At 38.3% G+C, this 27,701-nt stretch overlaps 1 long non-coding RNA gene across 2 annotated transcripts in view; it reads right to left on the bottom strand.

The window, feature by feature from the left end:
* Positions 1-1,472: 1,472 nt before the first annotated feature.
* The window catches only part of LOC107967591 (uncharacterized), a 33,926-nt gene continuing 7,697 nt past the window's right edge, over positions 1,473-27,701 (bottom strand). Inside the window, exons 1-4 of one of the 2 annotated variants that reach the window (XR_001708139.2) lie at positions 4,271-4,329; positions 3,698-3,840; positions 2,715-3,032; positions 1,473-2,352 (exon numbers count right to left, since the gene is read on the bottom strand). This is a non-coding gene — a long non-coding RNA (uncharacterized LOC107967591). Of the gene's footprint in view, positions 2,353-2,714; positions 3,033-3,697; positions 3,841-4,270; positions 4,330-27,701 lie in introns of those variants that run through there. The other variant, XR_001708138.2, reaches the window with a different exon arrangement.

Raw genomic sequence — 27,701 nt, 5'->3', positions numbered from 1 at the left:
AACCAGCAGTGAGAATTGCCTATGGGTCCTGGGCTTCTTGTGATTACTGACATAAACATAGACAGAGAGCATAATGAGAATAATTTGATCTTAAGGCAGATAGCAGTGAAGATGCTGTAAGCTTTGGTGGGAAAGGGGGAGGATTGTTGCCAAGAAGCAGAATGCAGGTCCTCACTTCACTGCTGCCAATAATGATATGAAGACCCAGGGAATAGGAGTCTTATGTGGCATGAGAGTTTCATGAGTAGTGGACTACAAATTCAATTAAACAATATTTATTAGAAGACATATTTTGTGCAAAAACATAAAACTGTGAGTAGAGGATACCAAAATCACATGTCATTCCCTCAGAGAGGTAATCATATTCCAAAGTTTAGAATAAAATAGCCTACTTAAAAACCATAATTCAGGGCTGAATCTCACAAGTGTCATGAAATTTGTGGGTGTTATAGAAGTCCATAAGAAAAGGAAAGCCTCATCAGTTGGGAGAATGATAGCAGGTCCCTAAAGAAGTGCCCTTTAAGATAGACATCAAAGGATGCATAGAATTTTGCTAAATGGAAATAGAATTCTTATCCAGACGTCATTTGGAAAATAATACAAAATCATTAAATGTTTTAGAACAGGAAGATGAATCTGGTGTGGTGCATAAAATGGGGAGAGAGGAAAATAATCTAAAGGTTGAAAGACTTCTCAGCTGTCTAGCAATAGTCTAAATGAATAATAGGATGGTAACATTAAGAATGGAAAGGAAATGAAAACCTGATTGTATCATTCAGTCATTGCTGGAATAATGCTATTTAACAAACAATGCTGAAATTCAGTGACTCTACATTTTTTTTTATTTTAGCTTTTAATTTTGTTTGTTTGGGTTTTTTGTTTTTGTTTTTGTTTTTTGAGACAGAGTCTCACTATGTTGCCCAGGCCAGAGTGCAGTGGCACAGTGTCAGCTCACTGCACCCTCTACCTCCCATCTTAGCCTCCCGAGTAGCTGGACTACAGGTGTGCACCACAAAAGCCAGCTAATTTTTTGTATTTTTTGTAGAGATAGGGTGTTGCCATGTTGTTTAAACTGGTCTCGAACTCCTGAGCTCAAGGAATCCACCCACCTCTGCCTACCAAAGTGCTGGTATTACAGGCACGAGCCACCACACCCAGCCTTTTTTTTTTCTTGATCACACATTTGTGCATTGTCTAGGGGTTAGCTGACCTAGTCTGGGCTTGAATGAGTTTAGCTCTAAGCTGTAGGTTGTATCCTGGGCTGCTCCATGTTTCTCTTATCTTCCTTAGGCCAATGGATAAGAAAAAACACCAGAATGCTAAACATTTTACCCTGAGTAACAAAAAATAAAGAAGAAAGAAACAGTTGAAAAGTTAATGAATGATTAGACTGTAGAGAGACCAAGTGCAGGTGATCAGAGTTTCTGTGCAGCTCCATTAATTTTCAAGTAAATTTCATATATAAGCATCTCTAATATATATCTCAAAAATTTTAAAGTTCAGGAGACATATAATAATAGTTCATTTATTTAGAAGACACTTTCAATCCCATATTCAATAACCATTGCCTAAAAAAACACTGCCTAAATAGGTGCTAGCATAGGCACTTAATATAACAAAATAATAAGGTAATGAGCCCTCTTTTTTTTCAAGGAAATTTTGAATACAGAAGAAAGATCCTAGTGATAAACATTCAGATTGTTTTCCTTAAAGATAACAAGAAGAAGTAACTAGACCTAATCTTGGCAATTAAAAATAATTAAATTTAGTTACTTCATTTGTATTTTAAACTTAAAATAAGTTAATGGAATTAAAGAGTTAAATAAAATGCACTTTTTAAACAAAAGTAACAGGAGAGATGCACAAAGAAGGAAAAGCTAAGTATTCATCTTGCCCTTCCCAACTCATGTCCCTGCTGAAAATGGGGGAAGACATTCATAAATTCTAGCATTATCTTCAAAACCACCTTCATAATGTTCAACCTGCTTGACATGCAGGTGAGAGGAACAGGGCAGAGAATCTTCATTCATTTAGAATATTCACCTGGTCTTGAAAAGTGTTGTGGCCCAAGTGATCAGCAGACAATCTTTACATTTTAGAGCACAGACGATGAATATTTAATTTGTAAGTGGTCGAATCTTGATTACCTGGGCAGATTCTCAATGAATCCAAGGCAAATTTTGCAAAATATATAATCATAATTAATAGTTTAATACCTTCATTGAGACTCCAGCAAGAGATGAAAGAGAAGGTAATATAAAGTCACTGTCTAAAACATTTAGCTCCTCTAGGGAAGGGTACGAAGTAGCAGAGATGAGTCTTAGCTGCATGGATTAAGTTTCATTTCTCATTCTGTTTACCTCCCAGCAGATAAAACATTTTCAGAGAAAAAAAAGGAGAAAAATAGTTCAGTACACTAGGCAAATAGACATGAAGCCTATATGTACACTCCACACATATTTTTATATTTTTGTCATATATGTGAGACTTCAGTAAGAGTAGCCTATAAGACTACATCTGATAAATAAATTAAAAATCAAAATTGGAAAATAAAAAATACAAGTAAAGTTTAAATGATGGCATATAAAATAATACAATAATCAGACTATAAAGGTTCAGCACAACTTATATAGGTGTGGCGCCACGTAAAGATACAAACAGTGAGAAGGGAGGTAGGTCAGTACTTCTCAAACCCTAGCATACATCAGACTCACCTGGAAAGTATGCCAAAAGACAGATTTCTGGGCCTGACCTCCAGAGTTTTTGATTCAGTAGGTCTGTTGAGGGGGCAGAGAATGTACATTCCAAGTAAGTTCCCGGTTGATACTAACTGGAGTAGTTAATGATGAAGGACATGAAACATTTATTGATATTGTATGTTCTTACAAACTCTATTCTTGCTACTTAAGCAATACAAAATATTAAAAGGGCTTTGGAATCAGACAGAAATAGTTTTGAGTTCCCACTCTATACTTATCTTCTGTAAAACTTCAGGAAAGTTACTAAACTTCTCTAGCCAATAGTACTCATATCTGCAAAAAAAGAAAAAAGATAATAAGATCTATCTTGAATGATTCTTACAGGGATTAAATGAACTAATGTATCTAAATCTATGAGTTTCATGCATGGGTTATAATAATAATAAAGCTAAATAAATGCCATTTGTTGTTATTATCATTATTATTACAAGAGAAAATTGTATGGTACCTAGCACACGGTAAATATGCAGTAAATGTCAGTCGCCCTCCTTTGATTCATCCCATATTAAACTAAATAAAACATGCAGGTGATTCTCATAGGACATAATTCACTGAAAATGGAACAGTTGGTCAATACCATCTTTCATCAAAATTATTTTGTACAGGCTGTGTGCAAAGTCCTTTTTGGAATATTAGAATACAAAAATAAAGTTCCTGCCCTCAGGGCCTCTGACTCTCCTCTTCCTAACAATATTCTATTCTCCCTTTTGGGAAAGCCTCCAGCATGTATACTCTTGGTTGGAACTATTGTTCTCTATGCACTATGGAAGCAGAGATCTCTTCCACAAACTGGACCAGACAAGGGATGGACATGTGACTTAATCTGGGCTAACCGGATTTTCTATGGGTAGGACTTTGAATTCAAGGAGGATGCAAAGACAGGGGGTAGTTGGAGGTCAAGGTCATGGCAGCGGTAGTGGTAGTGACCAAGTCCTTACCAAGCTCTTCTTGCCGTGAGACTTGCTGTGCCTCCTACTTCTTAAGCTTCCAGAGCTTCCTTGGTTCCGACTGTCTCAACCCTGATCTTCCAGCCTTCTGTGGATTCCGTGAATCCTTCCTGTAACCTCTGATTCCCCAAACCCTTTGGGGGGAATGAATAGGTAAAGGGGAATTAAGTTAGCCAGTGTTTGCTTCCATTGTTTTAAACCAAAGATTAAATGATACAGATAGAATATGAGCTGAATTTTAAAAGAAAGGTTGAACTCATGAAAGCAGAGAAGAAAGATCATAGCATGATAGGAAATATGGCAGATATGTGGGAATGGTTGAATAAAAATTGTTAGATTCATGTGATGGAAACAACATGTTCATATAAATGAATTCAAAGAAGAACTGCTCTCTGGCAAATCAGCCTAGAAAATTATTTGCCCCCCTCTTTGGTGTTCATAAGCTCAGTCAGCATACCTTTATACCTAAGGCAAAAATCACAGCATATACTGTAGAACTTAGCTTTGCCACTCCCTTCTCATCCCCACACCCTCTCTAGTTGTTTATCAACCAAAATTGCTCACCCTAGTCCCCTGACTTCCATTTCCTTTGAGAACTTGTATAACATCTTCCCTTGTCTGTTCTCACACTGGCCTGCTCTTTCTGGTTTAGAGCCTCTTATATTCTTCAACACATTCTTTCATTGGCTCCATTCCAACTTCCAACTCTTCAAGTTGTCATTGAAAGCATAGTTCTGACCTTTAGCTCATGCAATCTAACCAACATTTCAGACTAAATTGGCCTCAGCATCTATATCCAAGATGAATGCTGATGTGTTTTCTCTGCATCTTTGCTGGAACAATTTGTCTGTCTAATTTAGGGAAAATGTATCATCAGAACAGATGCATTCCCAACTGGCTTGAATCCAGCCTCTTCCAAACACAGGGCATGATGGAACGACTTGTTCAATAAAAATTGTTTTGGGGAAAAAATTGGCAGTAGTTTTATAATGATTGGAATGAGGAAAAAACTGAATACAAAGAAACCAGTTAAGAACGAGTATGACATAGACTTGGACAAGCGTGGTAATAGGATATTTCAGAAGAAAAAAAAGGAGATAGAAAATTACAGAGGAAAAATAGGCAAGACTTGGAGGAAAAGAATGGAGATAAATCAAAAATAAGTTCATGGTTTTTAGCCATGACCAAAACACAGAAATTGAAAGGATATGCTGCTGGTTGTAAGAATCAGTTTTATATGGGGTCATGGAAGTTAAGGGAACAAAGAAGAGTTTCAAAGCAATGAGGGCAGTCAATAAAGCAAATGCTATAAAGAGGTCAAAAAAATGACTGAGTTAAAAAAAAGTTTTTAGATTTGTTTTCTAAAAGGTCACAGGTGACTATGAAGAAAATTTCAGGAAAGTGATGGGGCTGAATTCAGACCACAGGGAAATTAAGAATGAGTAGGCAGTGAAGAAACAGAGGTAACAAAGTATTTTAGGAAAGTTCAGAAGTGAAGAAAATGTAAAAGAAAAAACAAATGAGATAGTGATTCAAGGTATCAAGAGGAAGGGTTGTACCACCCTCATTACAAAACAAAAAGTAAACTGTAAAATGGTGTTTCTTCTTAGTAGTATTAGTTGATATTTTTGACATTAAAAGCCAACGTATTGTAAAAGAGACTGGGACAATTTCCTTCTGTTAACACCTGTTGGCTTGACAAGTTATGACATAATAGTTGATTAGATAGATGCTGTCTCATAAACATAGAAAAATATGACTAAAACACAAAAAGGCCAAAGTATTGACAAGTCTTATTCACACCTTTCTACTCTCTAAAAGAAGTTGGTTTTGTTCAATATGGAAGCAAGACACAGAGAAAACGGTTTTTAATTCAAATCTTACACTCTCTCTTCCAAGAGCATATTTAAAACTAATTGCTTTATAAAATCCAGAGTGCAGGTGGGTGGAGCCAAGATGGCCAAATAGGAACAGCTCCAGTCTACAGCTCCCAGCATGAGCGACGCAGAAGACGAATGATTTCTGCATTTCCAAGTGAGGTACTGGGTTCATCTCACTGGGGATTGTCAGACAGTGGGTGCAGGTCAGTGGGTGCAGTGCACCGAGCGTGAGCCAAAGCAGGGCGAGGCATCACCTCACCCAGGAAGCACAAGGGGTCAGGGAATTCCCTTTCCTAGCCAAGGAAAGCGGTGACAGATGGCACCTGGAAAATCAGGTCACTCCCACCCTAATACTGCGCTTTTCCAATGGTCTTAGCAAACGGCACACCAGGAGATTGTATCCCGCACCTGGCTCAGAGGGTCCTATGCCTACGAAGCCTCGCTCATTGCTAGCACAGCAGTCTGAGATCAAACTGCAAGGCGGCAGCGAGGCTGGGGGAGGGGCGCCCGACATTGCCGAGGCTTGACTTGGTAAACAAAGCAGCCAGGAAGCTCGAACTAGGTGGAGCCTACCACAGCTCACAGAGGCCTTCCTGCCTCTGTAGACTCCACCTCTGGGGGCAGGGCATAGCCAAACAAAAGACAGCAGAAACCTCTGCAGACTTAAATGTCCCTGTCTGACAGATTTGAAGAGAGTAGTGGTTCTCCCAGCACGCAGCTGGAGATCTGAGAACAGGCAGACTGCCTCCTCAAGTGGGTCCCTGACCCCCGAGTACCCTAACTGGGAGGCATCTCCCAGTAGGGGCAGACTGACACCTCACCTAGCCGGGTACTCCTCTGAGACAAAACTTCCAGAGGAACGATCAGGCAGCAACATTTGCTGTTCACCAATATCCACTGTTCTGCAGCCTCTGCTGCTGAAACCGAGGCAAACAGGGTCTGGAGTGGACCTCCAGCAAACTCCAGCAGACCTGCAGCTGAGGGTCCTGACTGTTAGAAGGAAAACTAACAAACAGAAAGGACATCCACACCAAAACCCCATCTGTACATCACCATCATCAAAGACAAAAGGTAGATAAAACCACAAAGATGGGGAAAAAACAGAGCAGAAAAACTGAAAATTCTAAAAATCAGAGCTCCTCTCCTCCTCCAAAGGAACACAGGTCCTCACCAGCAATGGAACAAAGCTGGATGGAGAATGACTTTGACAAGTTGATAGAAGAAGGCTTCAGACAATCAAACTACTCCAAGCTAAAGGAGGAAGTTTGAACCCATGGCAAAGAAGTCAAAAACCTTGAAAAAAGATTAGATGAATGGCTAACTAGAATAACCAATGCAGAGAAGTCCTTAAAGGACCTGATGGAGCTAAAAACCATGGCACGAGAACTACGTGTTGCATGCACAAGCCTCAGTAGCCGACTCTATCAACTGGAAGAAAGGGTATCAGTGATGGAAGATCAAATAAATGAAATGAAGCAAATAAAGAAGTTTAGAGAAAAAAGAATAAAAAGAAATGAGCAAAGCCTCCAAGAAATATGGGACTATGTGAAAAGACCAAATCTACATCTGATTGGTGTACCTGAAAATGACGGAGAGAATGGAACCAAGCTGGAAAACACTCTGCAGGATATTATCCAGGAGAACTTCCCCAATCTAGCAAGGCAGGCCAACATTCAGATTCAGGAAATACAGAGAACGCCACAAAGATACTCCTCGAGAAGAGCAACTCCAAGACACACAATTGTCAGATTCACCAAAGTTGAAATGAAGGAAAAATGTTAAGGGCAGCCAGAGAGAAAGGTGGGTTACCCACAAAGGGAATCCCATCAGACTAACAGTGGATCACTCAGCAGAAACTCTACAAGACAGAAAAGAGTGGGGGCCAATATTCAACATTCTTAAAGAAAATAATTTTCAACCCAGAATTTCATATCCAGCCAAACTAAGCTTCATAAGTGAAGGAGAAATAAAATACTTTACAGACAAGCAAATGTTGAGAGATTTTGTCACACCAGGCCTGCCCTAAAAGAGCTCCTGAAGGAAGCACTAAACATGGAAAGGAAAAACCGGTACCAGCCACTGCAAAAACATGCCAAATTGTAAAGACCATCAAGGCTAGGAAGAAACTGCATCAACTAACGTGCAAAATAACCAGCTAACATCACAATGACAGGATCAAATTCACACATAACAATATTAACCTTAAATGTAAATAGGCTTAATGCTCCAATTAAAAGACACAGACTGGCAAATTGGATAAAGAGGCAAGACCCATCAGTGTGCTGTATTCAGGAAACCCATCTCATGTGCAGAGACACACATAGGCTCAAAATAAAAGGATGGAGGAAGATCTACCAAGCAAATGGAAAACAAAAAAAGGCAGGGGTTGCAATCCTAGTTCTCTGATAAAACAGACTTTAAACCAACAAAGATCAAAAGAGACAAAGAAGGCCATTACATAATGGTAAAGGGATCAATTCAACAAGAAGAGCTAACTATCCTAAATATATATGCACCCAATACAAGAGCACCCAGATTCATAAAGCAAGTCCTTAGAGACCTACAAAGAGACTTAGACTCCCACACAATAATAATGGGAGATGTTAACACCCCACTGTCAATATTAGACAGATCAATGAGACAGAAAGTTAACAAGGATACCCAGGAATTGAACTCAGTTCTGCACCAAGCGGACCCAATAGACATCTACAGAACTCTCCACCCCAAATCAACAGAATATACATTCTTTTCAGCACCACACCACACCTATTCCAAAATTGACCACATAGTTGGAAGTAAAGCACTCCTCAGCAAATGTAAAAGAACAGAGATTATAACAAACTGTCTCTTAGACCACAGTGCAATCAAACTAGAATTCAGGATTAAGAAACTCACTCAAAACCGCTCAACTACATGGAAACTGAACAACCTGCTCCTGAATGACTACTGGGTACATAACGAAATGAAGGAAGAAATAAAGATGTTCTTTGAAACCAATGAGAACAAAGACACAATATACCAGAATCTCTAGGACACATTCAAAGCAGTGTGTAGAGGGAAATTTACAGCACTAAATGCCCACAAGAGAAAGCAGGAAAGATCTAAAATTGACAGCCTAACATCACAATTAAAAGAACTAGAGAAGCAAGAGCAAACACACTCAAAAGCTAGCAGAAGGCAAGAAATAACTAAGATCAGAGCAGAACTGAAGGAAATAGGGACACAAAAAACCCTTCAAAAAATCAATGATTCCAGGAGCTTGTTTTTAGAAAAGATCAACAAAATTGATAGACTGCTAGCAAGACTAATTAAGAAGAAAAGAGAGAAGAATCAAATAGATGCAATAAAAAAATGATAAAGGGTATATCACCACCGATCCCACAGAAATAAAAACTACCATCAGAGAATACTATAAACACCTTTACACAAATAAACTAGAAAATCTAGAAGAAACGGATAAATTCCTCGACACATACACTCTCCCAAGACTAAACCAGGAAGAAGTTGAATCTCTGAATAGACCAATAACAGGCTCTGAAATTGAGGCAATAATTAATAGCTTACCAACCAAAAAGAGTCCAGGACCAGATGGATTCACAGCCGAATTCTACCAGAGGTACAAGGAGGAGCTGGTACCATTCCTTCTGAAACTATTCCAATCAATAGAAAAAGAGAGAATCCTCCTTAACTCATTTTATGAGGCCAGCATCATCCTGATACCAAAGCCTGGCAGAGACACAACAAAAAAAGAGAATTTTAGACCAATATCCCTGATGAACATCGATGCAAAAATCCTCAATAAAATACTGGCAAACTGAATCCAGCAGCACATCAAAAAGCTTATCCACCATGATCAAGTGGGCTTCATCCCTGGGATGCAAGGCTGATTCAACATATGCAAATCAATAAACGTAATCCAGCATATAAACAGAACCAATGACAAAAACCACATGATTATCTCAATAGATGCAGAAAAGGCCTTTGACAAAATTCAACAATGCTTCATGCTAAAAACTCTCAATAAATTAGGTATTGATGGGACATATCTCAAAATAATAAGAGCTATCTATGACAAACCCACAGCCAATATCATACTGAATGGGCAGAACCTGGAAGCATTCCCTTTGAAAACCAGCACAAGACAGGGATGCCCTCTCTCACCACTCCTATTCAATATACTGTTGGAAGTCTGGCCAGGGCCATTAGGCAGGAGAAGGAAATAAAGGGTATTCAATTAGGAAAAGAGGAAGTCAAATTGTCCCTGTTTGCAGATGACATGATTGTATATCTAGAAAACCCCATTGTCTCAGCCCAAAATCTCCTTCAGCTGATAAGGAACTTCAGCAAAGTCTCAGGATACAAAATCAATGTACAAAAATCACAAGCATTCTTATACACCGACAACAGACAAACAGAGAGCCAAATCATGAGTGAACTCCCATTCACAATTGCTTCAAAGAGAATAAAATACCTAGGAATCCAACTTACAAGGGATGTGAAGGACCTCTTCAAGGAGAACTACAAACCACTGCTCAAGGAAATAAAAGAGGATACAAACAAATGGAAGAACATTCCATGCTCATGGGTAGGGAGAATCAACATCATGAAAATGGCCATACTGCCCAAGGTAATTTATAGATTCAATGCCATCCCCATCAAGCTACCAATGACTTTCTTCACAGAATTGGAAAAAACTACTTTAAAGTTCATATAGAACCAAAAAGAGCCCACATCACCAAGTCAATCCTAAGCCAAAAGAACAAAGCTGGAGGCGTCATGCTACCTGACTTCAAACTATACTACAAGGCTACAGTAACCAAAACAGCATGGTACTGGTACCAAAACAGAGATATAGACCAATGGAACAGAACACAGCCCTCAGAAATAATACCGCATATCTACAACTATCTGATCTTCGACAAACCTCACAAAAACAAGCAATGGGGAAAGGATTCCCTATTTAATAAATGGTGCTGGGAAAACTGGCTAGACATATGCAGAAAGCTGAAACTGGATCCCTTCCTTACACCTTATACAAAAATTAATTCAAGATGGATTAAAGACTTAAATGTTAGACATAAAACCATAAAAACCCTAGAAGAAAACCTAGACAACACCATTCGGGACATAGGCATGGGCAAGGACTTCATGTCTAAAACACCAAAAGCGATGGCAACAAAAGCCAAATTGACAAATGGGATCTAGTTAAATGAAAGAGCTTCTGCACAGCGAAAGAAACTACCATCAGAGGGAGCAGGCAACCTACAGAATGGGAGAAAATTTTTGCAATCTACTCATCTCACAAAGAGCTAATATCCAGAATCTACAATGAACTCAAACAAATTTACAAGAAAAAAACAAACAACCCCATCAAAAAGTGGGCGAAGGATATGAACAGATACTTCTCAAAAGAAGACATTTATGTAGCCAAAAGACACATGAAAAAATGCTCATCATCACTGGCCATCAGAGAAATGCAAATCAAAACCACAATGAGATACCATCTCACACTAGTTAGAATGGCAATCATTAAAAAGTCAGGAAACAACAGGTGCTGGAGAGGATGTGGAGAAATAGGAACATTTTTACACTGTTGGTGTGACTATAAATTAGTTCAACCATTGTGGAAGTCAGTGTGGCGATTCCTCAGGGATCTAGAACTAGAAATACCATTTGACCCAGCCATGCCATTACTGACTGGGTATATCCCCAAAGGATTATAAATCATGCTGCTATAAAGGCACATGCACACGTATGTTTATTGCAGCACTATTCACAATAGCAAAGACTTGGAACCAACCCAAATGTCCAACAATGATAGACTGGATTAAGAAAATGTGGCACATATACACCATAGAATACTACACAGCCTTAAAAAATGATGAGTTCATGTCCTTTGTACAAACATGGATGATGCTGGAAACCATCATTCTCAGCAAACTATCGCAAGGACAAAAACCCAAACACTACATGTTCTCACTCATAGGTGGGAATTGAACAAGGAGAACACATGGACACAGGAAGGGGAACATCACACACCGGGGCCTGTTGTGGGGTGGGGGAAGGGGGAGGGATAGCATTAGGAGATATACCTAATGTTAAATGATGAGTTATTGGGTGCAGCACACCAGCATGGCACATGTATACATATGTAACAAATCTGCACGTTGTGCACATGTACCCTAAAACTTAAAGTATAATTAAAAAAAAAAAAAAAAAAAAAGAAATCACCAGGTGAAGGAAAATGTTAATGAAACAAAAGGCATTCACTCTCTCCTCTTACCTGGAGCCTGGTTCAGGCTCTGGACTCCAGGGAAAGTGAGCAAGAGGGAGAAAAAATAAAAAATAAAAAATAAAAATAAAAAAATAAAAATAAAATCCAGAGTGCAAGCAAGGACTCAACTTGCAGAGCAACTGCATAGATTTCTGCATTTGGAAACTTGGTCTTTCCAAGTCATAGAAATGAAAACAAAGCATATATGAAAAATGACTATCCCGCTGTTATTTGAGTGTTTGCATACTGTTTCCATAAAGAAGCAGAAACCCAGTGTCAGACTCGTGCATACTCAGAAAGGTAAAAGACAGCATCTGGGGAATGACACTAGAGAAATGTGCCTCATTTCTTTTGCTTCTTGCCAAGCTTACCTTGACTTTTACTTCTATAAACATAGTCAGTAAAGACTATGAAAAGAAATTATCTTCTGAATTTACATCTGGATTTTTTCTCAGCTGCCACAACTTAACCAGCTAAGAGTTTTCCTCTTCATTTCTATAATAATACTAATAATTAATGATACAAAGTATCTTGTATTGCATCTTATTCCTGACTTCTTCCCTGACTGCTAGTCTCATTTTCTTTTTGCCACAGCGCAGTTAAATGAAAAAGAACAATTATTTTTGTCTTTCATTGATTATTCCAGTATGTCATAATGGTTGCATAAAGGAAACACAGGGACACTTAAAATTATTTTGATCTTGATGTGACAGTGTATTTATTTCTTTTTTTGCTTTTACATTGGAATTTTATCCTAGAACTAAGTTCAGAAGGTAGAGGTATATATGTATATTAATTCTAACTGTGATCTCAAGTACTTTTTTTTCTTTTTAGTTAGTTAAACAACTCAAAGTTTTGAAAAGGATGGATTTGGCAATTGTTCATTTTTTGTGGTATTTTTCTTAATCAAAAATGATTCAAATGAGACAGTTTGAGCCTCAGATGGATTTGGGGCTTGAATTATTTATATTGGCCATATGATGATTTTGCACTCATCTCTTTCTCGTGTTTACAACATCATGTTCTGAAATAAAGTACAAATTATAAGTGTGTGTCACTGTGCATTTCTCTGTGCATTTCTTGCATTCTTACTCCTCAGCAATTCAGGCACACCTCCAATTACTGGAACTCAATACAAATTGTTCCTGCTTAAGATTACTAAAGGATAAAAGGATTGGCCACTAGTCCCACATAAACCCACAAAGAACCTCCCACTATGGGTTTAAATGAGTCTACCATCCTCATAATGTCAGTTAAGCTGTGTTAGCCTAAATATTACATTTTAATTTTAGACAATCTACATGATACGAAGAGAAGTGTTTTAGTGTCAATTTTTCTATTTACTTGGCCAATTAGAAAACCAAACAAGATAATCAAAACTGCTATTATGGTTTGGTTTTTTATTTTGCTTTGTTTTGTGGGGTGGTTGATTTTGTCTAAACTGTATGAATCCAGTTTGTGTTATATAGACTCTCTGCTCCAGGGAGGGATTAGAGACTTCTATATAATGGTGAGTCTAAGGATGAGGAAGTTGTTGCAGATACTTAATGTCTATACTTGCAGTGTGTTAGAGTCAAAAGTTCTTGTGTTTTTTCTCCAAAATATCTGAAGGAGTTGCTGAGGAGGCAACGGTCTGCTTGAAAGGTAGCCTTTGTAGTCTTGTCTTAAGCTGCATACACATAGAAATCGTTCTGTTTTTATTTAGTGTTTCCTTGAGGTGGCTTTAGAGATTGTCATGAGTCTCCTTGTTCCTGAGCCAGATATTCACAAACAGGTGGTTTATTATGAAGTATTCTCAGCAATAATGCTTGTAAAGGAGTGAGGAAAGCAGGACAGGGCAGAGGGAGAGGTTGACCTCCAAGGCAGTTGTAACAGAGGCCTCAGCCCTTCTCACACAGTTCTCTGAAGCTTGACTATCCCCTCAGACCTGAGCTGAATTGAAGCAAGGAGCTCGGCCTTTGTCCCTCCACACACCCTACCCTAAATAACTAGTCATAGGAAATATGCTGCCTCCAAGAATGGGTTATAAACTTGCTCAGTCAAAAGAATTTCTTGGGGAAGGAATCAGTTGTGAACTCTCAGCACTGGACACTTCTGGTCCTCAGGGGAATAAGGGTCTTTGTTCTGAAGGCAGGATCTGGACTATGCTCCATAGTGTCTACTACAGGGGTAGAGATAGTCCCTGGGTTCTGTCACTGCCTATAAACCCAACTCTGCAGACAAATTCATGAAGAGGTGAGATTTGTATAGTTTGTGTTTTTATATTGAGGGAATCTTTTAACAAGTCAGCTTACCGCATTAAAAATTTAAAACTTCTCTTGTGTAGCAATATTCATATTGAAAGGCATTTCCATAGGTTAAAACTTTAATTTCTTAAATCAGTATTTCTCATACTTGGATTTTTGGAGAGATCCTCCAATGAGAGAGAATCCTTAGGATTTTTTTTCAAGAAGTTTGCACATTATTCAAGTATAGGAAATACTGGAAGTATTGGAAAAATCTGGGCTCAAGAATCAGAGTTGAGTTTAAATCTTTTATGTGTTGCTGCTTGCTAATTACATAACAACAGGTATGTAACTTTTTTTTAATCCTTTATGCTGTCATTCACAAGGTGAATGTGATGAATATTAAATAAAATAACCCAGCTAGGATTCAGCATAGTGCCTGGCATATTTAGAAACTCTAATTAAATGATATTTGTTGTCATTATGTCAGTAAATCTTGCAGTTGCTTTGATATAACTTGGCACACATCTTTTTGCATTATCTGAAAAAAGATGTTAAGAAGAAGAAAATTAGAAATCTATCACCCCAGCTATCCCTTCCTATGATTGGCCAAATGTTGTGGTGAAATAATCAAGCTAAAGACACAAGCTCAAAGATAACCAGCATATTCAAACTCTGCTACTCCAGAAAAAAAAAATGGTAAAAAGTCTAAAGAGCTTCATTTAATAAGATCAAAAGAATTGAACTATTGCTTTCTAAGAGAAGAGAAACTATTTTAAAAGGAAAACAAACACAAATCAACCTCAGTCTCTAAAGACAACTGATGAAAAAATTATTAATTCCATAAAATCATAAATCTAAGAAAGTTTTTGAAACATAAAAGGTATTCAGTAGTCCCTGAATTGAATTACATCATATGAGTAGAGTGAACATAATCTGGTTTACTATGTAGTATTTTAAAATTGAAGAATTTAATGAATACCTACCGTGTACAAAAAAATTGTATTAAAGGATGAAACACACAGATAACTAAGACTAGTTTCTGCCTTTATGAAACTCACTGGGTAAGTGTGAGAATGCCATGTCAACAAATCAGCATAATACAGTAACAGAGTACATGGGGGAAGGGGCCACTAACTCTGATGGGAAAGGTCAAGTTAAGGGCATTAGGCGCTTTCCTATAAACAACAGCAAGACAACAAAGGTTTATAAGCAGAGGGTTGACATTATTGCACCCTGCGGTCTGCTGCTAGTGTTGTAATCACAACGGCCGACATTGTGATTATATTATATACAATCTCTATTATAGACAATCTCTGCCATTGCAATTATAACACTAGCAGCAGACTGCAGGGTGAACTGAAGCCAGGCTGAATTTAGGGGCAAGGAGACCAGCTAACAAGCTGTGCCATTTACCCTTCTGACTGTGAACTATTGACTGCTTCTGACTGCTTACAGAGTAAGAAGTAAGAGAAATGATAAAGAGAACAGGTTCAAGAGATAGTCAAGAGAGAGTCTTGCATTCTTCATAGAACTCAGAATCATATTTCACTGGCCTTAGGAAGATGCACTCCCAATGCCCTGCAATTCTAATTCTAAAATCTTGGATTCGGTAGCTGTCAGCTGGGTCAAAAGGTCAGCCCCTTGATGCTGTTTCCTCTCTTCTTCCCACTGTCTTTTCTAGAATATAAACAATCATGCTCCTCAAATTCCCATCAGATAGGAAATTGTGATTCCAGGGAAATAGGCCAAAATTAGCCAGCTTCCTCTCTATGAGCAGGCCTCTTCTCGATAAATAAAATCCTATTTCCTTTGAAACTAGAAACCTTGCTTAATATCCAATATCAATATCAAAGAGCAATTCTTCTCCTTCTTATGACCAAAAAAAAAAAAAACAGATTTAAGATTAAACATTTCTTAAGACAAGAGTTTTAGGACCTCTCTCAGTCAGAATATGCTTGATAAAATGACTTTTCCAGTATACTATTTTTAGCTTTCATCTTTTTCCTACCAAAATATGTTCTCACTGGTACAAAATGTTAGCTTACATGCAATAAGAGTCATTTTTCTCCAACTCTGTTATTAGTAGGAAAAAAACTCCACCCAAATAAAGCAAATGCTGTTTGAAATGGTGTCAATTAAACCATATTTCATATTACTCTAGAGGATAATTATGTCAAATGACTGGTAGAGATTTACTGATTGAGCTCTTGTTTACTACATTTTGTAAGTATATTGAATTTAGAGCTCATTTACAAGTAAACACTTTGGGCACATGAGAGTCAGGGTCCACTTCACCTTCCTAAGCCATCAGGGTTGGGAAGAAAACGTTACACTCCTTCTATCCCCCTCCTAGCGCTGTGAGATCATCCAAATCAGCAAATACTGTAGTTTACCCATCATTGCAAAATCAGCCAGCATCTATCTCAGGCACGCTTCACAGCCGATGGCAGCAGAGAAAGACCTTTCCATAGATTTGTATGATCAAAGAGCTCAATCTAGGAGCACAAAACATGGTTATCTTGGCAGCATAATTTCCTCCAATTTCCCTCATCAGAGGCTGCCAAACTCACCTCTTCCCTGCCTTGGGCCAATCTCCTAAATTAGACAGTGACTTGGGGTGTTCCTATAGTTCTGAGAATAGAGAAGCTGCATGATCCCCCACCTCTTTAAGGGAAGGTAAAAAATAGTCTACATTAGAAGTGAAGACACCCAGGCAAGAGACTCATCACTGGCAGTGATGAGACAACAGGCGTGATGGGACAGTCCAGGCTTCCTGAAGGAGATAGTTTTAAAGATGTGCTTTGAAGAAAGGAGAATATGTGTTTTTGATAAGGAAGCATGTGCAGGAAGGGCATTTTAAGATGTGCTTTTGAAGAAGAAAAAAGCAGTAGCAGGAAGGGCATTTTAAGATTGCAGGAAAATATGAACAAGAAATAAAGTTAAGAAAGCAAAGCTTGTATCCAAGGAAACCTGTGAAATCCAGTTTGGCTGCAATTAGGTATACGGATGCTAACAAAACAGAACTAGGTAGAAAAGGCAGGTTTAATTGATTTGAGGATTCTTCTAGGTCCTACATAATGAAGTTTGGATTTAATTTAATGGACTCTTGGAAGTGAATGATGTTTTGAAGAAGAAAAAATAGGATCAGATGCTTTAAGGAGATTATTCTGGCAAGAGAAAGGAGAGGCAGGAGGTACGGAAAACATCAGGTGGCTATTTCAGGCAAAATGTACTGAAAGCCTGAGTTAACGTGATGGTAATGGGAAAGAAATGAGTTAGAAGATTCAAGGGGCATTGTGGAGCTAGGTTCTACATGTCTAGGCTTCTGACTGTGATTGCAGAGTAAGAAATAGGAGTCAAAGTTTACTACAAGGTCTCTAACTTAAATGAATTGAATAATTACTGCCATTAATGGAAAAATAATTAATGACATTAATAAAAAAAAAGTCTTGTTTTAAAGAACACGATGAGTTCCATTTTATATATATATATTTTTTAAGTCACCCAGAGATAGTTTATCGCCTCTATTTTATAGATGGTAGTTAACATGGTAACTAAGATTCAAAGGTAAAAGTGATTATGTCAGATATAACTTACATGACACCCCTGATACTCCAGGCCCCATTTGTCTCTTGAGCCATTATCCAATTGAGACAGTTGAATCTTCACTTTGATGACCAACTCCATATGGGCTCCAGTAGGCTTTCCCAACAGCACAGACTTCATGCCAATGGATCACCTTGCATCTCCTGTCCTATGGCTTTCCTGTTGCCACTGGAGCATAGAGCCCCACCTCACTTGCTCACAGTGTACAGAAGCACAAGGAAAACAAAACCAAAGTTCAGGGAAGCTGACACACTTTATGGAATTATTTGAGCAATGACAGATGAGAGTTCATTGATAAATTCTTTTTCCCAAGATGGGCCATCCAGAGATGTGGTAGTTTAATATGTTCTCTTGGAAGGAGAGGATTAAGAGTGAGTAATCAGTTGCATTTGATACCAGGTGGTAAAAGATTCGCTCAGAATATATCCTCATTTGGCTTTCCTTTCTTCCTCGTCTCATTCTCCTTTTACCCACACCAGCTTTCCTGGGATTGCATTCCCTAATAAAAAATTTCATCTAAGCTTTTGCCTCACTTTTTGTTTTCTGGGGGACCTAGACTAAGAGAGTAATTAAAGCCTCAACAAAGATTGGTTGTAAATTGTATAAGCATCATTGGTCATTAAGATTAATGCAGTGGATGACTGGGGCAAGATGGCTAAATAGGAACAGCTCCTATATGCAGTTCCCAGGGATACCAACGTAGAAGGCAGGTGATTTCTGCATTTCCAACTGAGGTACCCAGTTCATCTCACTGGGACTTGTTAGACAGTGGATGCAGCCCACGGAGGGCAAGCAGAAGCAGGATGGGGCACGACCTCACCTGGGAAGTACAAGGGGTTGGGGAACTCTCTCCCCTATCCAAGGGAAACTGTGAGGGACTCTGCCATGAGGGATGGTGCTATCCGGCCCAGATACTACACCTCTCCCACAGTCTTCATAACCCACAGACCAGGAGATTCCCTCAGGTGCCTACACCACCAAGGCCTTGAGTTTCAAGCACAAAACTGGGCGGCCATTTGGGCAGATACCGAGCTAGCTGCAGGAGTTTCTTTGCACATCCCAGTGGCACCTGGAATGCCAGCAAGACAGAACCATTCACTCCCCTGGAAAGGGGGCAGAAGCCAGGGAACCAAGTGGTCTTGCTCATCAAATCCCACTCCCACAGAGCCCAGGAAGCTAAGATCCACTGGCTTGAAATTCTTGCTGCCAGCACAGCAGTCTGAAGTCAACTTGGGACACGGAAGCTTGGTGGGGGGAGGGGTGTCCACCATTACTGAGGCTTGAGTAGGCAGTTTTCCCCTCACAGTGTAAACAAAGCCACCAGGAAGTTCAAACTGGGCAGAGCCCACCACTGCTCAGCAAAAGCCCGGTAGATAGATTGCCTCTCTAGATTCCTTTTCTCTGGGAAGGGCATCTCTGAAAAAGAAAGGCAGCAGCCCCAGTCAGGGGTTTATACATAAAACTCCCATCTCCCTGGTACAGAGCACCTGGGGGGAAGCAACGGCTGTGGGAACAGCTTCAGCAGACTTAAATGTTCTTGACTGCTGGCTCTGGAGAGAGCAATGGATTTCCCAGCACAGTGCTTGAGCTCTGCTAAGGGACAGACTGCCTCCTTAAGTGGGTCCCTGACCCCCATGCCTACTGATGGGGAGACACTTCCCAGACACTTCCTCTGCTCCAGAGGAAGCAGAGGAAAGAGGAGAGAGCAATCTTTGCTGTTATGCAGCCTCAGCTGGTGATACCCAGGCAAACAGGGTCTGGTGTGGACCTCCAGCAAACTCCAGCAGACCTGCAGAAGAGGGACCTGACTGTTAGAAGGAAAAATTACAAAGAGAAAGCAATAGCATCAACATCAACAAAAAGGAAGACCACACAAAAACTCCATCCAAAGTTCACCAAGAGCAAAGACCAAAGGTAGATAAATCCACAAAGATGAGGAAAAACCAGGGCAAAAAGGCTGAAAATTACAAAAAACAGAATGCTTCTTCTCCAAAGGATCACAACTCCTCACCATCAAGGGAACAAAACTGGACAGAGAATGAGTTTGACGAATTGACAGAAGTAGCCTTCAGAAGGTGGGTCATAAACTTCTCTGAGCTAAAAGAGCATGTTCTAACCCAATGCAAGGAAGCTAAGAACCTTGATAAAAGGTTAGAGGAATTACTAACTTTAGAGAAGAACATAAATGACCTGATGGAGCTGAAAAACACAGCACAAGAACTTCATGAAGTATACACAAGTATCAATAGCTGAATTGATCAAGCAGAAGAAAGGATATAAGAGATTGAAGATCAACTTAATGAAATAAAGTGTAAAGACAAGGTTAGAGAATAAAGAATGAAAAGGAACAAACAAAGCCTCCAACAAATATGGGACTACGTGAAAAGACCAAACCTACATTTGATTGGTATACATGAAAGTGATGGGGAGAATGGAACCAAGCTGAAAAAACACACTTCAGGATATTATCCAGGAGAACTTCCCCAACCTAGCAATACCAGCCAACACTCAAATTCAGGAAATACAGAGAACACCACAAAGACACTCCTCGAGAAGAGCAACCCCAGGACACATAATTGTCAGATTCACCAAGGTTGAAATGGTGGAAAAAAACATTAAGGGCAGCCAGAGAGAAAGGTCAGGTTACCCACAAAGGGAAGCCCATCAGACTAATACAGATCTCTTGGCAGAAACCCTACAAGCCAGAAAAGTGTAGGGGCTAATATGCAACATTCTTAAAGAAAAGAATTTCAACCCAGAATTTCATATCCAGCCAAACTAAGCTTCATAAGAGAAGAAGAAATAAAATCCTTTACAGACAAGCAAATGCTGAGGGATTTTGTCACCACCAGACCTGCCTAACAAGAGCTCCTGAAGGAAGCACTAAATATGGAAAGGAAAAACTGGTACCAGCCACTGCAAAAACAAACCAAAATGTAAAGGCCATTGACACTATGAAGAAACTACATCAACTAACGGGCACAATAACCAGCTAACATCATAATCACAGGATCAAATTCACACATAACAATATTAAAATTAAAGGTAAATGGGTAAATTCCCCAATTAAAAGACACAGACTGGCAAATTGGATAAAGAGTCAAGACCCATTGGTGTGCTGTATTCAGGAGACCCATCTCACGTGCAAAGACACACATAGGCTCAAAATAAACAGATGGAGGAAGATTTACCAAGAAAGTGAAAGAAAAAAAAAGCAGGTGTTGCAATCCTAGTCTCATAAAACAGACTTTAAACCAAAAAAGATGAAAAAAGGCAAAGGGCATCACATTGTGGTAAAGGAATCAATGCAACAAGAAGAGCTAACTATCCTAAATATATATGCACCCAATACAGGAGCACCCAGATTCATAAAGCAAGTTCTTAGAGACCTACAAAGAGACTTAGACTCCCACACAATAATAGTACTCCCACACTGTCAATATTAGATCAGTGAGACAAAAAATTAACAAGGATATTCAGGACTTGAACTCAGCTCTGGACAAAGCAACCTAATAGACATCTATGAAATCATAACAGTCTCTCAGACCACAGTGCAATCAAATTAGAACTCAGGATTAAGAAACTCAATCAAAACCACACAACTACATGGAAACTGAACAATCTGTTTCTGAATGACTACTGGGTAAATAATGAAATTAAGGCAGAAATAAATAAGTTACTTGAAACCAATGAGAAAAAAGACACAACATACCAGAATCTCTGGAACACAGCTAAAGCAGTGTTTAGAGGGAAATTTATAGCACTAAATGCCCACAGGAGAAAGCAGGAAAGATCTAAAATTGACACCCTAACATCATAATTAAAAGAACTAAAGAAGCAAGAGCAAACAAATTCAAAAGCTAGAAGAAGACAAGAAATAACTAAAATCAGAGCAGAACTGAAGGAGATAGAGACATGAAAACCCTTCAAAAAAATCAATCGAATCCCAGAGATGGTTTTTTGAAAAGATTAACAAAATACATAGACCACTAGCCAGACTAATAAAGAAAGAAAGAAGAATCAAATAGACACAATAAAAAATGATAAAGGGGAGATCACCTCTGATCTCACAGAAATACAAACTACCATCAGGGAATACTATAGACACCTCTACACAAATAAACTGGAAAATCTACAAGAAGTGGATAAATTCCTGACACACCTTCCCAAGACTAAACCAGGAAGAATTCAAATCCCTGAATAGACCAATAACAAGTTCTGAAATTGAGACAGTAATTAATAGCCTACCAACCAAAAAAAGTCCAGGACCAGACAGATTCACAGCTGAATTCCACCAGAGGTCCAAAGAGGAGCTGGTACCATTCCTTCTGAAACTATTCCAAAAAATAGAAAAAGAGGAAATCCTCCATAACTCATGTTATGAGGCCAGCATCATCCTGATACCAAAGCCTGGCAGAGACACAAAAAAAAAAAAAAAAAGAAAATTTCAGGCAAATATCCCTGATGAACATCAGTGCAAAAATCCTCAATAAAATACTGGCAAACTGAATCCAGCAACACATCAAAAAGCTTATCCACCACAATCAAGTTGGCTTCACCCCTGGGATACAAGGCTGGTTCAACATACACAAATCAATAAACGTAATCCATCACATAAACAGAAACAATGATAAAAACCACATGATTATCTCGATAGATGCAGAAAAGGCCTTCAATAAAATTCAACAGCCCTTCATGCTAAAAACACTCAATAAACTAGCTATTGATGGAAGACATCTGAACATAATAAAAGCTCTTTATGACAAACCCACAGCCAATACCATACCGAATGGGCAAAAGCTGGAAGCATTCTGTTTGAAAACTGGCACAAGACAAGAATGCCCTCTCTCACCACTTCTATTTCACATAGTACTGGAAGTTCTGGCTAGGGCAATCAGGCAACAGAAAATAAAAGGTATTCAAATAGGAAGAGATGACATCAAATTACCTCTGTTTTAGATGACATGATTGTATATTTAGAAAATCCCATAGTCTCAGCCCCAAAACTCCTTAAACTGATAAGGAACTTTAGTAAAGTCTCAGGATACAAAATCAATGTGCAAAAATCACAAGCATTCCTATACACCAATTATAGACAAACAGAGAGCCAAATAATGAGCAAACTCCCATTCACAATTGCTACATAGAGAATAAAATAACTAGGAATACAACTTACAAGGGATGTGAAGGACCTCTTCAAGGAGAACTACAAACCACTGCTCAAGGAAATAAGAGAGGACACAAACGAATGGAAAAACATTCCATGCTCATGGATAGAAAGAATCAATATAGTGAAAATGGCCATACTGCCCAGAGTAATTTATAGATTCAATGTTATCCCCATCAAGCTACCATTGACTATCTTCACAGAATTAGAAGCAACTACTTAAATTTCATATGGAACCAGAAAACAGCCTGTATAGCCAAGACAATCCTAAGCAAAATGAACAAAGCCGGAGGCATCACGCTACCTGACTTCAAACTACACTACAAGGCTGCAGTAACCAAAATAGCATAGTACTGATACCAAAACAGATATATAGACCAATGGAACAGAACAGAGGCCTCAGAAATAACACCACACATCTACATCCATCTGATCTTTGACAAACCTGACAAAAACAAGCAATGGGGAAAGGATTCTCTATTTAATAAATGGTGTTGGGAAAACTAGCTAGCCATATGCAGAAAACTGAAACTGGACCCCTTCCTTACACCTTATACAAAAATCAACTCAAGCCAGAAAAAAGATTTAAATGTAAGACCTAAAACCATAAAAACTTTAGAAGAAAACCTAAGCAATACCATTCAGGATACAGGCACGGGCAAAGACTTCATGACTAAAACACCAAAAGCAATGGCAACAAGAGCCAAGATTGACAAATGGGATGTAATTAAACTAGAGAGCTTCTGCAAAAGAAACTATCATTGGAGTGAACAGGCAACCTACAGAATGGGAGAAAATTTTTGCAATCTATCCATCTGACAAAAGTCTAATAACCAGAATCCACAAGGAACTTAAACAAATTTACAAGAAAAATAACCCCATCAAAAAGTGGGCAAAGGATATGAAGAGACACTTCTCAAAAGCACACATTTATGCAGCCATGCAGCCAACAAACGTATGAAAAAAAGCTCATCATCACTGGTCATTAGAGAAATGTAAATTAAAACCACAATGAGATATCATTTCACACCAGTTAGAATGGCAATCATTAAAAAGCCTGGAAACAGATGCTGGAGAGGATGTGGAGAAATAGGAACACTTTTACACTGTTGGTGGGAGTGTAAATTAGTTCAACCATTGTGGAAGACAGTGTGGCGATTCCTCAAAGATCTAGAACTAGAAATACCATTTGACCCAGCAATCCCATTACTGGGGACATACCCAAAGGATTATAAATCATTCTACTATAAAGACACATGCACACGTATGTTTATCACAGCACTATTCACAATAGCAGAGACTTGGAACTAACCCAAATGTCCATCAGTGATAGACTGGATAAAGAAAATGTGGCACAAATACACCATGGAATACTATGCAGCCATAAAAAAGAATGAATTCATGTCCTTTGCAGGGACATGGATGAAGCTGGAAACCATCATTCTCAGCAAACTAACACAGGAACAGAAAACCAAAAACCGCATGTTCTCACTCATAAGTGGGTGTCGAAAATGAGAACACATGGGCACAGGGAGGAGAACATCACACACTGGGGCCTTTCAGGTGATGGGGAGCAAGGGGAGGGATAGCATTAGGAGAAATACCTAATGTAGGCTGGATGCAGTGGCTGACACCCGTAATCCCAGCACTTTGGGAGGCCAAGGCAGGCGGATCCTGAGGTCAGGAGATCAAGACCATCCTGGCTAACACGGTGAAACCCCATCTCGACTAAAAATACAAAAAATTAGCCGGGTGTGGTGGCAGGCACCTGTAGTCCCAGCTACTCGGGAGGCTGAGGCAGGAGAATGGTGTGAACCCGGGAGGCGAAGCTTGCAGTGAGCCGAGATGGTGCCACTGCACTCCAGCCTGGGCACAGAGCGAGACTCCATCTCAAAAAAAAAAAAAAAAAGAAAGAAAGAAAAAAAAACTAATGTAGATGACAGGTTGATGGGTGCAGCAAACTACCATTGCACATGTATACCTATGTAACAAACCTGCATGTTCTGCACATGTATCCCAGAACTTAAGGTATAACTTAAAAAATTTAAGTATTATAAGAGTGTGTAAGGGAATTTACTAGATCTTGTGATGTTTGTGATAATTGTCAGCTTTAAAAAAATTTTATATTTTGTTGTAATTTCTTTTCTTATTCTAAATACATATTCACTTTCATATCTAAAAGAAAAAAAAGAATAAAGACTAATGTGGTGGTCATCAGTCATCAGTGCTATTCCAGTTATCCTTCTAGGCATGTGGTACATTTGCACTTCTCTTATCCTTTGATATTGGATCTGGCCAATCAGGTGTTACTCTGGCCAATAATGAAATAAATTGAAGAGACATGGATCCCTTTGAGCTCTAAAAGCTTTGAAAGCTAGTGTTAAAGTGTTCTGTGTCCCCCCTAAATAATGAAATCCTCTTTCATCCAAACCCGTATAAATATCCTTCAAACAAATCACATGGATCAACAACAATGGCAGAGAAAATTTCTGGCAATGCATAGATACAACATAACTCAGACAAAGTAAAATAAGATACTATGAGTTTCAAATGGCATGATAAAGTAAATGAGTAAAGATATTAATGTTTGGGAAACCACATTTCTCCCTGACTGAAAAAGAAGATACAATAACAAATAGAGAAAGAACCCTGTGTTGTTTGATTTAAAATAGAATTCATGTCAATACAAACTCATATTTTATTTTGATAAATTTTGAGCTCTGACCTTAGCAAGGGCCTGGAAGTAACAATAGCTTCATAGCAATGAAAACATTTAGTTTCAGATTTTTGTTTCTAAATATCATTCCATACTCAGTCTTCTTAAAGAAATTAATGATTCTAAAGTTGGGGCATAAGAAGCACAAGATGAACCTAGAGCATATTTTTTCCCATGTGTCATAAAAGAGAAAAGAGGTTAAAGACTGGAGACGAGTCAGAAAGATATAAGAGCTGTCTTAAAGCCAAATCTGGAATAATTTGAGCAAAGAATAATGATAACCGTAAATTATATATGTGTGTGTATATATATATATATACACACATATATACACATATATATACACACATATATATACACATATATATACATATATACAGATATATATACATATATACATATATACAGATATATATACATATATACATATATATACATATATACATATATACACACATATATATACGTATATACACACATATATGTACATATATACACATATATACATATATACACACACATATATACATATATATATACACATATATACATATATATACACATATATATATATTTTTTTAAATACATGTGTCCAGAGTGTTACTAAAGAAAGGAGGTGGGGGAGAACGTCTTTATAGAAGAATGTCAGCTAACAAATGTTAGAATTAGAAAACCACCAATTTAATAATTGATTCAAGCAAAAGTCATCAATGGATGCTAAAAGCATTGGGTGAAAATTTAAGATACAGGATACTGACACATTCTCAAAGTATCTCCCACATAGATTGCCATAAATTGCAAAGAGAAAAAAAAGTAACAATGAAAATATCTAGCAAATGTCACTTTAGCCAACTAATCAAATTTCACGTCACCAATTTGGGACAAATGCCTCTTGATATGATTCAAGTGCTTAGCATCGTTTGTGTTTAAAAATAAAAAAACTAGAAATGTATTCCACCCACTTACCACTACAGAAAGAACAATTATTCAGAATTATTACAGAATAATTAATCAGAATTACTGCAAAATTCAAATGACATAATCCATTTGAAAAGGAAGCAAGTCAATATGACAAAAATCCAATGTTCTAAAGCCAGTTCACAGAAAATCAATTAGATTAATGACTAAATGTAAAAATAAATCTATTTGCCAACTTCCTGATATTAGCAACTTACAAAAGTCTTATTTCTTTTTAACTTTTATTTTAGTTTTGGGGTACATGTGCAGGTTTGTTAAATAGGTAAACTGCGTGTCATGGGGTTTGGTGTACAGATCATTTCATCATGTGGGTAATAAACATAGTACCCAACAGATAGTTTTTTGATCCTCTCCCTCCTCCCACCCTCCACTCTCAAATAGGCCCCAGTGTCTGTTATTTCCCTCTTCGTGTCCATGTATTCTTGTTACTTAGCTCCCATTTATAAATGAGAACATGTGGTATTTGGTTTTCTGTTCCTGCATTAGTTTACTTGGGATAATGGCCTCCAGCTCCACCATGTTGCTGCAAAGGGCATGATCTTCCTTTTTTATGGCTATGTAGTATTCCATGGTGTATATGTATCATATTTGCTTTATCTAGTCTACCACTGATGGGCCTTTAGGTTGATTCCATGTCTTTGTTTTTGTAAACAGCACTGCAATGAACATATGTGTACATGTGTCTTTATGGTAGAATGATTCATATTCTTTTGGGTATATACCCAATAAGGGGCTTGCTAGGTTGAATGGTAATTCTGTTTTAAGTTCTTTGAGAAACCACCACACTGCTTTCTACAATGGCTAAACTAATTTACATCCCCACCAGCAGTGTATAAGCATTTCCTCTTCTCCGCAACCTCACTAGCATCTGTCATTTTTTCACTTTTTCACTTTAATCTTTTCACTTTAATAATAGCCAAAAATTCTGACTGATGTGAGATGGTATCCCATTGTGGTTTTGATTTGCATTTCTCTAATGATTAGTCATGTTGAGCATTTTTTCATATGCTTGTTAGCCACATGTATGCCTTCTTTTGAAAAATGTCCGTTATGTCCTTTGCCCACCTTTTAATGGGGTTGCTTTTTGCTTGTAAATTTAAGTTCCAAAAGGCTTGTTGCTTTTAACTCTTTGAATAACATTTCATT

This window comes from Pan troglodytes, chromosome 10, assembly GCF_028858775.2.
Source record: "Pan troglodytes isolate AG18354 chromosome 10, NHGRI_mPanTro3-v2.0_pri, whole genome shotgun sequence".
In the NCBI taxonomy this organism is placed as follows: domain Eukaryota; kingdom Metazoa; phylum Chordata; class Mammalia; order Primates; family Hominidae; genus Pan; species Pan troglodytes.
This window is presented reverse-complemented; position numbering and strand designations above follow the sequence as displayed.